The following is a 13137-nucleotide window of genomic DNA, read 5'->3' on the forward strand; positions in this document are numbered from 1 at the left end:
GGAAGGTGAATGTATGCCACTGTGCGATTTCTTTGGGCAGTGAACAGTAACCCACCCGAATCTAGCTGAAGAAGCAGGCCTGTACTTCAAATCTTACACCTTGAATCAATCCTGGTTGCTCTTGAAGGTGCCCCTGGACTCAAACTTTGTTTGAGCGACACGCCTGCTCACTTGAATCCTGCTGAACTGCTATTGAAACATGATAATTAAAACACACACACACACACACCCTGAAGTTAGAAGAGGGGGGTCTCAGATGCTAATCTAGGAGACAGGAACCTGGAGCGGAAATCTCTGGACAGGCCTCAGAAACTAATTTCCACACGAGCCCCAGTTTGACAGTTTGTGATAAGGAGAATATCCGGGTTTTTTGTTTGTTTGTTTGTTTGTTTCCAAGAGGTGTTGGAAATCCGAGCCAGCCTCCGGTCTCTCCGAAGACTCCTAGGCAGAGTCAGCTGTTTATGTACTCGTTCCTGCTTGCTTTTTAATTAGAGAGATGCGCTATTACAAAGTTTGAGAGCCACGGATTCTTATCTCTTGTGTTGAATTAACTGCAAATGAAGACAGCTGTTCCCCGGATCACCCACATTGAAATGTGTACGTTCTGGACCCTTTTCAGATACGCAAATAAAAGAAAAAGAAAACTCAACTTGGTTTATTTCCGGAGGGGAGTGGGCTTTGGAGAAATCTGCCTGGCCAAAAGGCACCTTCCCACCAGTGTCCACTTATATATGTGTACAGGAGGAAAGATTTCGGTTTGATTGTTTCAGATAGCTTTCTGGAGCCAGTGAAGATTGTATACGATGGATGGAGAAAGGCAGGAAGGGGGACTACAACTTTGGTGGTCTCTCGTCCCAATATTAACCCAAACCAATCCTGTTCAGTTTCCAAGAACGGACCAGGCCAGGCTAGTTCGGCCTATCAAGGCAGGTCCAAGAAATTTCAGATTAAAGGTAAAGGTAAAGGTAAAGGTATCCCCTGTGCAAGCACCGAGTCATGTCTGACCCTTGGGGTGACGCCCTCTAGCGTTTTCATGGCAGACTCAATACGGGGTGGTTTGCCAGTGCCTTCCCCAGTCATTACCGTTTACCCCCCAGCAAGCTGGGTACTCATTTTACCGACCTCGGAAGGATGGAAGGCTGAGTCAACCTTGAGCCGGCTGCTGGGATTGAACTCCCAGCCTTATGGGCAAAGCTTTCAGACAGCTGCCTTACCACTCTGCGCCACAAGAGGCTCATTGTAATTTCAGATTAAAAAATCATATTACTATGGCCTCTCCACATCCCATAATGCAGACTTCCTCAACCTGGGTTTCGTGAAACCTTGAGGTTTCTTGACAGCCCTGGAAGGGTTTCCCAAATGGGTGGGGGTTAATTAATTTATATATTTTTTTAAAAAATTGTTCAATATGTATCAGATGATACGACAATATATGGTCATGTCGTCTTGCCCGCCCTTCCCAAAATGGCCAATGGTGGGCCTGGAGTGGGTGGGAAGGAGATATACCTTCTTTTAGCCACACGTTGGATTTCCTTTGGATGCTGCATGATCTCTCTAGCTTTTCTGCATTGGGGCCTGCCTGGAGCAAGGTGCAGAAGTCTAACCTGGGGGTGTCCCTTGCATGGATGACTGTGGCCACATCATCCAGGGCCAAGTGGAGAGTTACTAGCTTAGCTGGGTGCAGAGGGGGGAAAAAAAAACGCCTGCTCCTCTAGTGATCCCGGCCAGAATAAAGCTGGGAAAATCCCATCATCCTTTGAGAAAAACGCTTATTCTAATTGCAAGGAATATCCGAGGGATCTTGAAATTTCATGCAGGGTCAGCTTTTCTCCGGAGGGAATGTCTTTTGCATTTGTCGCATGCTTATTTATTTATTTTTCCATGCTGGAACCCTTTGCAGCCCGGCTCCTCAGAGCCTGTGTAAAGAACAGCACACGGCCAGCCTCACAGGTGACATTCTTGCTGACAGAGAAAGCAAAGACGGTGGATGGTTGTGAATTGGAAGCTGTATCGTCGCTTCTGTAGGTCGCAGCCAAAGGGCAGCCGGTAGGCGAGACGTGTGCACAGACTTCCTCCAGCACAGACTGACAGATTTTCATAACTTCAGAGTCCCCCTCCCGCTTTTCCCTCCGGAGAGCCGGCAAAAGAGAGAGATGCACTGCAGCCGTCCCCTCCGTTCGTCCTTTCGAGAATTTTGTCTGCCCCTGCTCGACCCGTCCGCGGCTGACAATTTATTTACTTAAAATATTGTTTACTATCGAGCATCTCAGTACCCAAGATGAGTAACAATATATTTTATAAAAAATCAATAAAACAACAGCTCTGGAAAATAAAAGTTAAGAACCAACCTCAAAACACCCATCAAACAAGTTGAATGTTCGGCCTGCTGTTTTGTTTTCTCGACTGAGCTGTTGTTTAAAGCTAGAAAGTTGTGTGTGTGTGTATGTGTGTGTGTGTTTGCTTTTCAAATCCACTGGCAACTTTCATGACAAATCAATGCTCGGTCCTTCCGTGCAAAGTTATCTACGAGGAAATATATAATTAGGGCTGTCATCAATTTATTTCTTTTAAAAAATAAATCTCTGCTTTCTAACCGGTAATTGAATTGACAGCTCTTCATCTGGTTTGTTTTATTCAGGAAAAAACATCCATGGCAACTCATCAAGGAACCTTCTTGAGGAAGCGTCCAAAGAAATACACCGTAAAACATTAAAACCCCATCAAAAGTTGTCAAAAAGTCATAGACAAGCACCCAGTGTGATGTAGTAGCTATGACTATAGGGCTTGTATTTGAGGGACCCAGGTTCAAATTCCCACTCATGCCATGGAAATGTGCTGACGGACCTCTGACCAGTCACACACTCTCAAGTGCAGCCTACCTCAAAAGGTTGTAGTGAGGATAAACTAGCAAAGAATTGTAGGGGGGAGGGGTTTGGACCCTGATTTTCAGTCCCCGAAGGAGTCTCTCAGTGGCTCACAATCACCTTCTGTTTCTGTCCCCATATCTGACACCCTGGGGGGTACATGGAGCTGAGAGAGCTCTAAGAGAACAGTGACTGGCCCAAGGTCACTCAGCTGTCTGCACAGGGAGGAGGAGTGGGGAATCGATCCCAGTTCTCCAGATTAGAGGCCACCACTGTTAACCACAGCACCAAGCTGGCTCTTGAGGAGGGGAACGATATAAGCAGCTTTTGGTCTCCATTCGGGGGAAATGGCTATTATTCATATTAATAAAAACCTACGGAGAGCACCAAAATCTCATAAAACCTGCAGTGGGTGGGTTGCCAAGGGCTTCCGATACCCTGTCCTTGTTTCAAATGCTCTCGACAATGCCTTATGAGCACTGGAGATCATTACGGCTTAACCATTTTACCAATTTAGACTTTGCGAGCCCAGTGAGATCCTCTGGGTCGCCTGGGTAAACGCATTTCAGTTTTGCAAGAAAGACGAGTAAATAGGAGAACGTCAAGCGCCGACCCCCTCCTGATGGATCGTCACCGAGAGAACGATTTCCATGAAACATCTCCAGCCAGTTACAGCAGGATGTCCAGTTTTTCTACTCCCCTCCCTCAATTTTGATTGATTTCTGAGACAGTTTTTTTTAAAAAGCACTGTTGCCGAATTCATTAAAATCCGTACTTTATCTTTTCTACCAATCTTTGCCGGATTCCTCCCCCCCCCTCCCCTAAGCTTTCTCGTGTCAGATTAGTATCTCAATTGATCATCAGAGCTTTTGACAAGTGTCAGCTGCTGAATGTCTTGCAAGTCATAATATTTAAGGGCCTATTGACATAAGAAAGGGAGGGAGGGGGGGAGGAGAACAAGACATTTATTCTGGAAGTCATACCAAAGATGCCTGTTCTGTTGAACAAGAAATCTACAACTGGGCTTTATTTTTTTTAAAAAATTATTATAAATTGGAAATGTGGGGAAGGATTATGCTGTGAAATCGAACTATCTGGATGACATCTTCTCATCTCCCATAAACTAGGGATTGGGTAGCAGCCATAGAAGTTGGGACATCAGCCTTCAGGTGGGACCTGGAATCCCCTGGATGTAGACCTTATAACCAAGTTCCAGAGATTGGTTCCCCTAGAGAAAATGGCTGCTTTGGATGATGAATTGTACAGCATTGAGCCCCACTGAGGTTCGTGTCCTCCCCAGACTATGTCCCCAAATCTCCAGGAGTTTCCCCAAATAGATCTGTCAACCCAGCCCCTTAGCTCCTGTTGCTGGCCAGAGGGACTTGAAAAACCTACATGGCAGGGACATGGTTTACACTGGAACCATGGGCAAAGAAGTACGGAATCAAGGCTCTGATATACACCAATACCTGGAGACACAATCCCCCCACCCCCATATAGTGAGAACATATGGGAAGACCTTCGGGCCCCCAATGCACCTGTGTAGGGCCAAACCAGAAGCCATATGCCAAGAGCCAGATCAAGATGGAAGGGTTACTCCCTTGAAACCATCCAGGGTCCTGATCCAAATCCTCCCTTCCCCCAATGCCCACCATTTGGAAATGTTCAAAGGAACCGGAGGCTGGACATGGAGCCTGACCTGGCCTTCCGGAAAATACCAAGTAAATCTCCTTTCGATGTGCCAGTAAAGCAATGGCCCCAGGCCCCTTTTGCTTGATTCCGCCGTATCAGGTTGCTGTTCAAAGTACAGGAGCGAATGCAATGAAATACAGCGCTTTTGGAACGGGTCCAAATCCATCTTCTGGAGTGGTCCCCAAAGAGCCTTCCATCTCCCCCGACAGAGAGAGAGACAGAGAGAGAGACAGCTCTAAAACTACTCTCGTATCTTCCAACTCTGATTTTGCCTCTTCTCGGTTAATTATTGTGGGGGAGGGGATTTCCTTTCTCTCCCTCTCTCTCTCTTTTTACTGCTCTTTTTCCCTCTGCCTGCCAGGACGGCCTGCCTTCTCGCCCGCCGCCTAACGGAGCCATAAACCAGAAAAAGAGGGAAGCCATCAGCAAAAAAATAACAGCTGTTTTGTCCCATTGCAAAAGAAAGGCACCCTCTCTTAACGGCTAGGTTTAGCCGTTTGGAAGAGCAGCCGAGGCGAAATTAGCTCGGGAGAAGCACGCCTTTTCATAGCTGTCACAGCTTCCGTCGCCTCGCCAAATGTACGGGAGCCTGGGCGCGTGTGTGTTTTTAGCCACCTTTCTAAAAAAAAAAAAAAAAAAGACACCCATTAAACCATTGATGGGCTTCCAAAGGAAAGGTGCGTTGAGACTTCTAAACGGACGCTCCGAAAGATTGCTTGGCTTTTATTTCCTCGTAGATCTTCTTTTATGGACCTTAGCTAAACAGTTTCAGATGGGTAGCCCTGCCGGTCTGCAGTAAAAAAAAACAAGATTATGCAAGATTACATGCCTCCTTTGCTGCCCCCTGCAGGAGATTCTTCATAGACGCTGTTGAATCATGCACACCGCATATCTCACGGATTCCAGCATGGATCACCTTGCAAAGCTGAGTTGAAAAAGCTTAGAAAGTCCCTGGACAGTGAGATGGGCCTGTGGGAGGAGGCGGAAAGGCAAACGGCGGAAGGGCTCGGCCGCCACCAAAAGCCACGTCAAGGCGAAGCTCTCCATGGAGAAACGATTGACTGATCTCACTACAGATCAGATGGATGGTTCTAAATGACCTGTAAAGACATTTCCCAGCCCCGAGCGGCAACGTTAAGAGCCGTGGCAACCGCTCGCACTCCTGTGGTAGTTATTAGTGACTGAAGGAGCCCTTGTCAAGTGAGGCTTCACTTTCCAGTAATGGTTTATCGGGCCGGCTCGACGTGAGGAAAGGTTAGATCGCTCACGGGGCCTGGAGTGCTCGCCGACGCTTAAAGGAAATAATTGGGAGATTCAGAGCAAGGTGGTTGGCGGGGGCGGGGAAGGGGGGAGAGAAGAGGAAAGGTTGGAGGCTAGTGTCCCTGGGATGCGTGGACCTTGGGGCAATCAAATGTCCAGGACAAAAATGCCACCAAACATCGTTAAAGCTTCTGGGAAATTAACACACAACATCCCCCACACACACACACACACACAGAGACACACTTGCACACACACCAGTCCTCTCTTTCAATGTATGGTCGAGGAAACTCTATTTCAATATATCTGAAGAAGTGTGTTGGCACACGAGTGCTTAGACCTTGAATAAATTTAGGATCATAGAATCATAGAGTTGGAAGAGACCTCCTGGGTCATCTAGTCCAATCCTATAGGCTTTCATTCAGGAAAATAAGGGTACTTATTTTGGGGGGAGAGAAGAAGAAACAGTTATTTCCTGACCAGTCTCTTGCTTTTTGTAATGAACCCCCGAGGAAGTTGTGAAGGGGGCAGCTTCGATTCAGGTGGCCTGTCTCAGATTACCTGTCATCCACCTCCACAATGTTCCAGCAGCCCACCTAGCATATCAGCCCGACAGCCTGGCGTCTGTCATTGCTGTCCAATTAGCCGTGTTTAATTTGGGTGGGCGCTGATGGATCGTATTGGCAGGCAACGGTTAGTTGTCTGAAAAGAGTTTGGGCTGCCCCCCAGGAGAGGAGAAAATAGGGTAGGTCCCAGAATTACCACTGAGTTACGGACTACAGAGAGCAGTTCCCTGGGGGCAGAGGGGGAATGTCCGTTTCAGAGGCCAAACTCCATGGTATACCATAGAGTCTAGGTGAAATTGATCCCTGAATTCCCCCCTCCAAAGGCACCACTCCTAAAGCTGCAAGAATTACCCAGGCCGAACTTTAAATCCAATGCCACCTTTAAGGCCAGCCAAGTTTTATTCAAGGTATATGCTTCTGTGTGCACACACAACTTCCTCAGATACACTGAAACATGACTTCCTCAAGCATTCCAGGGACATAGGGACACAGGGACCCATGGGATTGAATTCTGGCTGTGGGCTGTTGTGTGTATGCATACGGAGCTGAAGAAGGATGCCCCCCCAAATTTAATGTCGTTTGGAGTGTGTTAATGAACTCAAACTTCGTTCTCAGGTAAAGGTAAAGGTATCCCCTGTGCAAACACAGAGTCATGTCTGACCCTTGGGGTGACGCCCTCCAGCGTTTTCATGGCAGACTCAATACGGGGTGGTTTGCCAGTGCCTTCCCCAGTCATTACCGTTTACCCCCCAGCAAGCAAGCTGGGTACTCATTTTACCGACCTCGGAAGGATGGAAGGCTGAGTCAACCTTGATTGAACTCCCAGCCTCATGGACAGAGCTTTCAGCATGCCTGCTGTCTTACCACTCTGTGCCACAAGAGGCTCGTTTGCATGCTAATTGGCTGCTATTGACAGATCTTACCCACTGCTTTAATCCAAACTCAGCTATACTTAACAACTCTGTTACTTAGACTTCTTAATTCTGTCTAGCGCTTCCTGGCAACTAACACACAAATGCTCTCTCTATCAAACTGTGTCGGTCTTCAAGGTGCCCCTAGATTCACACCGCTTCAGACCAATATGGCGACTCCCCTGAACCAGGCTAAACAATTCAACCTTAACAGTGTATGTTGGGATCTTGGTAGGCAGGAACATGTGGGTTACCCAATATTCCTTCCAGGTTTTCTCCAGAAGTGATATGCTGGACCATGTGATGTTTACAACTTTTTAAAAACAAACTTCTCACCTCTGCTACAAGAGGCAGCGAACAAAGTTAACAGAATACCAGACCATTAACCCTCTAAAAGAGTCATTTTCTCCAGGGGAGTCTGCTCTCTGCAGTCTGGGGTTCCGTTGTAATTCCGGGTGACCTTTACATAGGGATTAAAGCTCCTCTCCAGACTAAAGAGAAAAGGGCTGCTTTGGAGGGTGAACTCCATAGCATTCTACTCCTCTGAGATCCCGCCCTACCCCAAATCCCACTCACTCCTGGCTCCACCCCCAAAATCTCCAGAGTTGGCAACCCTACCTCCAATCTGAGCCAAGGCCTGGAAGTCCAAGTGTCATCATTCTCTTCAACTTTACCTTTTGACATTCCGCAGGACCTGGCCCTATCTCCGCATAGAACCCCTCTTCGAGAACGTCTCTGCTTTCGTTTCTTGTTTGAAAAAGACAGGGACTTTGGAACAGGAGTCATCTGTCCGCTGACGAACGACTGCTCCCTCCTGAGGGTGACTCGGCCTTGCAAACAGGCCTCAGACTGACGGCAGCGACCGAACTCCCCAGTAAATGTGTTCGTTCGGCGCGTGCTCTCCTTTGGCACAGCTCCCAGACAGCTGTGTGTGAAGTCGAAAGATGCTGTCCCCAAAGACAGGTCTCCGGGAGCGACGAGGTGGAGGGGGATCACAGTGGTTCCAGGAAGCCCTGCAGGAAAGAGGAGATCACAGGTGGCTTCCTCCAGAGAGCGGCTCCTCGACTCAGATCATTCATCCCGGGAGGGAGGGAAGAAGCCAGAGACGTTTCAGAAAAACAAAAACCTCTGTTCCTTTCATTAGGCTCGCGTGGGGCTTTGCTCGAGCAATCTGTGCCCTCAAAATAACCTCGGGCTACCAGGCATCCAAGCAGGTCTGCCTCCACCATTAGGCGCAGGCAAATTTCTCCAGATGGAGGGGAGTTCTGCTCAAAGGGAAGGGAGAGAGGATTTCCTTTGAAAAATGGCAAAATTTTTGCTGGAACTGATGTGCAAGAGAGACAGTGTCGTGTAATGGCTAGGGGGCCACACTAGCATCCAGGGGACCCCTGTTTTCTGAAGCTTGCAGGGCCAATCCTGTCCCCTGTCCTCCCAAAGTGCAGATGGGGACAGCTCTGCTTTCAGAGCCACGCACACGTCCATCTGTTTCCTTCTTAAGATGGCCTTCTCCTCGTTCCTCCGGCTCTTAACCGAAGACCACTCTGTGATGGTGGTTAAAAAAGAGCATTCAAATGGAGGGCCAGCCAGGTCAAATGAATTGTTCACGGCTGGCTACAGTGCAGTACCTTTTGCTGAGAGATGCAGCACGCCGTCGCCTTCCGTGGTAGGCAGGTAAGGGGGAAAGAAGAAATGAAATAGATGAGGCAGGCCAGCCCCGCTAGCCAGGAGATCTGTCTCCTTTACATGGTCAAGGTTGTTTAGTTTCTCTGTCTGGTTACTCCAGAATGAAGTCTTCCCTCATGGGCACTCGGGGGATGGTGGTACTCCTGCCGAGAGACCCCCGAGTCACGCACTCAATTCACCGGTTTATTGGGCAGCTGCCAGCTGCCCCCGGTCCAGGCCCTGGGATGTGACGAGGTTGATCTTCGGAGAAGGGTCAGTCGACTGTGTAACGTTTCTGTGCCCTCGGCAGGTGCTTCAATGTCGGTGGGATTAAAACACTGTCGTTCCTGGTCTTCGCAGAGGGCAGCGCACACTCTGTGGCCTTGCTCTCTTCCTCTCTCTGGTTTCTGAGCACAGCCATACCATTGAGCGGGGGCAGGAAACCAGGGGCCAATGGTTGCCATCTTCCAGATGGGGACTGGAGATGCCCTGTAATTAGAGCTGTTCCCCACGTGAAAGAGAGAGTTCCCTTGGGGAAAATGGCTGTTTTGGAGAGTAGACGGTATGACATTCTGTTCCACTGATGTCTCTTCTTTCCCCGAATCCCTGCCCTCCCCAGGAACTACACCCAGATCTCCAGGAGTTACCCAACCTGAAGTGGCATAATAGAGTAGCAAGCTAGGCAACTGATGGCTGTAATATCTGTGTAGGTTTTAATGGCATATGGGGGTACATCTTGGTGTAGTGGTTAGGAGTGTGGACTTCTAATCTGGCAAGCTGGGTTCGATTCTGCACTCCCCCACATGCAGCCAGCTGTGTGACCTTGAGCTCCCCACGGCACTGAGAAAGCTGTTCTGACTGAGCAGGAATGTCAGGGCTCTCTCAGCCTCCCCTCCCTCACAGGGAGAGGAAAGGGAAGGTGATTATAAGCCACTTTGAGATGCCTTTGGGTAAAGAAAAGTGGCATATAAGAACCAACTCCTTCCTTCCATCTGGACATGGGTTTGGAGTCACTGTGGATGGGCAAATAATTGTTAATTGTTGCAGCATACAACAACATCCTTATCCATTGTTCCTCTTAATATTTGTGAAACAGCCTGGGGGGTGGAACAGGTCTGCGGTGTCTGAGTTGGAATAGGGCCAATCAGGGTGTGGGCAGCCCCTACAGCTCCCGCCCTCCGTTCCTAAACGCTAACCACTTTGCTCTCAGACACACCCTGTTTCTGGAGCCAGCAGTAGGTCAGGGGAGAGGGCCCTGGGCCCTGGGTGGTGGAGGGGGTGAGCCCTCCAGGCCACTAACAAGCCCTGTCCCACCCTATGCTAATGACCTCCATCCAGGGCTGTTAATGGCCCACCCTGTGCTCATGAGCTCTGTCCCGGCCTGCCCTGTGCTAACGACCTCTGTCAAGGGCTGCTAACAACCTCTGTTAAAGGCTGCTAAAGATCTCCATCCAGGGCTGCTAACAACCTCTGTCAAGAGCTGCTAACAACCTCCATCCAGGGCTGCTAATGACCTCTATCCAGGGCTGCTAACAACCTCTGTCAAGGGCTGCTAACGACCTCAGTCCAGGGCTGCTAATGACCTCCATCCAGGGCTGCTAACGACCTCCATCCAGGGCTGCTAACGACCTCTGTCAAGGGCTGCTAATAACCTCCATCCAGGGCTGCTAACGACCTCTGTCCAGGGCTGCTAATGACCTCCATCCAGGGCTGCTAACGACCTCTGTCCAGGGCTGCTAATGACCTCCATCCAGAGCTGCTAACTACCTTCTTCGGGCTAAGATAGCAGCGGACTGACATCATCTTTGAAAAGCTCTCAGATAAGCTAGTCTTATTTTATTATTTCCCTCTAGTTTTTATCAGTGAACTACTTCCTTCCCAGCCTCCTAACGACCTCCATCCCACCCTGTGCTCAAGTTCTGTGCCCTCCCCCTTGTTAACGACCTCTGTCCGGGGGTCTGCTGAAGAGCTTCCCAGCCCCCACCCGTGCCCCTGATCCAGCTGCAAGCTGCTCCAGAGTCCGGGTGGCCCAAAGCCTCCTTAAGTGGCATGGGGGGGGGGGGGTGAGGGGTGGGATGGCCTTTCAGAGCCCATTCTTAGGAATTGGCTTTGAAGCTAGTAATAATAATTTAATATAAAAAGCAATGTAACTATCCCTTCCTAGCCTTAGGTGACCAGATTGTCCCACTTTTGGAGGGACATCAGGGGGCACCTGGCAAATTGTACTTATGTTGAAATTAATATATATATATATATATTACAATACTATTTTTGCGTTCTATGCATTCTATGAAAAATTTTGTTGCACCATATAGACCAAATTTTTATCAAGAACCACCCCCTCCCCCCGGTCAATGGTGTCCTGCTTTACCAAAATCTGGTCACCTTATCCTAGCCCCAATACCCTGATAATGACAGGTGCTCTCCCCCCCCCCCACTCCCTTAAATCCCTCCGCAGGAGCGTCATCAGCTTATTGGTGGGCTCTCACTTCCCCCGCCTTCACACAAAGTGGAGTCACTGCTACCTGGGAATTTGGGGGGCGGTATAGAAGTATGCACACCAAAAGACCCCTGACATTCTGGATTTCACCAGATATACTTCAGCCAAATTAAAAAAGGTGAAGGGTTATTTGTATGTTTCAGATTTGCCCAAATAATTTACGGCCTAATCCCAAACAGTACGAATGTTTTGGCTTTTGTGCTTGCCTATCTGCAGCAAACAATCTTCACTGGGTGACTGCAGGCAAATCTTCAGTGGCCATTTTGTGGATAACTCCCCCTCCTGCAGCAGCCATTTTGTGGCTGCACCCACAGTACAGTGTCAGAAGTAGAAAGGTGCCCTCAGCCTCAACCAGAAATTCGAGGCTGTTATGTACACCCTCTAAGTTGTGCTAACACAGTCCACAGTGTGAATGAAGGCTTGTACATCCACCAATCACAGACTCTCAGTGATGGACGCTGTAGACCAATCAAAGGGCTCCATTGTATAACTTTGTGCTTTCTCCATTGTGGTTGTTCCCTGTTTCTGGTTGGAGTCTGGAGTTAATAAAGAGTTGATGGTGTTCAAAGAGCTGCGTCCGTGTCCACTGAATTTAATAAGGGCTTTTAAGAAAGGAGTGGACACCTTCATGGGAATTTAGACATGCTGTTGGTTGACAGACCCCTTGTTGAGTTTTGATCTATGGAGGCTTGTTCACACATACTGATCACAACCTAGAATGTGCATGCCCACAGGAATCAGCCGCTCACACACACACACACACATACACACATGCACAACTATGTTCATTCCCCAGTACAAATGTATCCCTCTCTCCTTTTGTTCCGCAGGCTAATCTGAAACGATCACGGCCCGGAGCAAGATGGCTCCCGGCCAAGAGCCTGTGTATTCCTAAAGCCCTTCTGAGGATAACTTTAGTTAAACATCGTTGTGCTGCGGTAGATGATTGCCAGAGATCCCGGCAGGAAAGCTGCGGAGTTTATTGGCCGGGCTCCGCTAGGCACAGCGGTGAGCTCATCTCATTCGTTCCCCATGTTCAGATCGAAAGGGGGATAACGGTGATGATAAAGCTATCATGGCTCAGCGAGACTCAGGAAACTGAATGGGAAACGGGTTGGGAAGGGATTTGTTATCTGCAACTGTACAAGTTCCAGTTGGCTCTGAGAGAGACGGAGAGAGACAGAGAGGTTTTTTTTTCCAGAACTATACATCATACTATTATAACTCTCTATTTCATAGGAGATCCAGTTGTGTGTGTTTTTCTCCCTTATAACCAACAACATGTTGTCGTCCCCCCCAAAAATCCCCTTATATGGGAACCTTTCTTCATGTGTCTTGGTCTCCAAACCCCTCACCATCTTCGTTGCCCTCTTCTGGACACATTCCCGTTTGTCAACATCCCTCTTCAACTGGGGTGCCCAAAACTGAACACAGGACTCCAAGGGAGGCTGAACCAGAGCAAAGCAGAGTTCTTGTTGTACATCACCATATGGCTCAGGGTGGTGTACAATGCAACAACAACAACAACAACAACAATAAATCTCCCACTCTATCAGGGAAGCTTGTTTGATGACCTTCAGCCAGTGAAAATGAACATGGGGAGAGACTTATAAGCCACTTTGAAAAACACATAAACACAAGAAGATGCCTTCTTGAAATGGTCCCTTAATCTATCAAAGTCA

The sequence above is a fragment of the Paroedura picta genome, chromosome 18 (assembly GCF_049243985.1).
Source record: "Paroedura picta isolate Pp20150507F chromosome 18, Ppicta_v3.0, whole genome shotgun sequence".
Lineage (NCBI taxonomy): Eukaryota > Metazoa > Chordata > Lepidosauria > Squamata > Gekkonidae > Paroedura > Paroedura picta.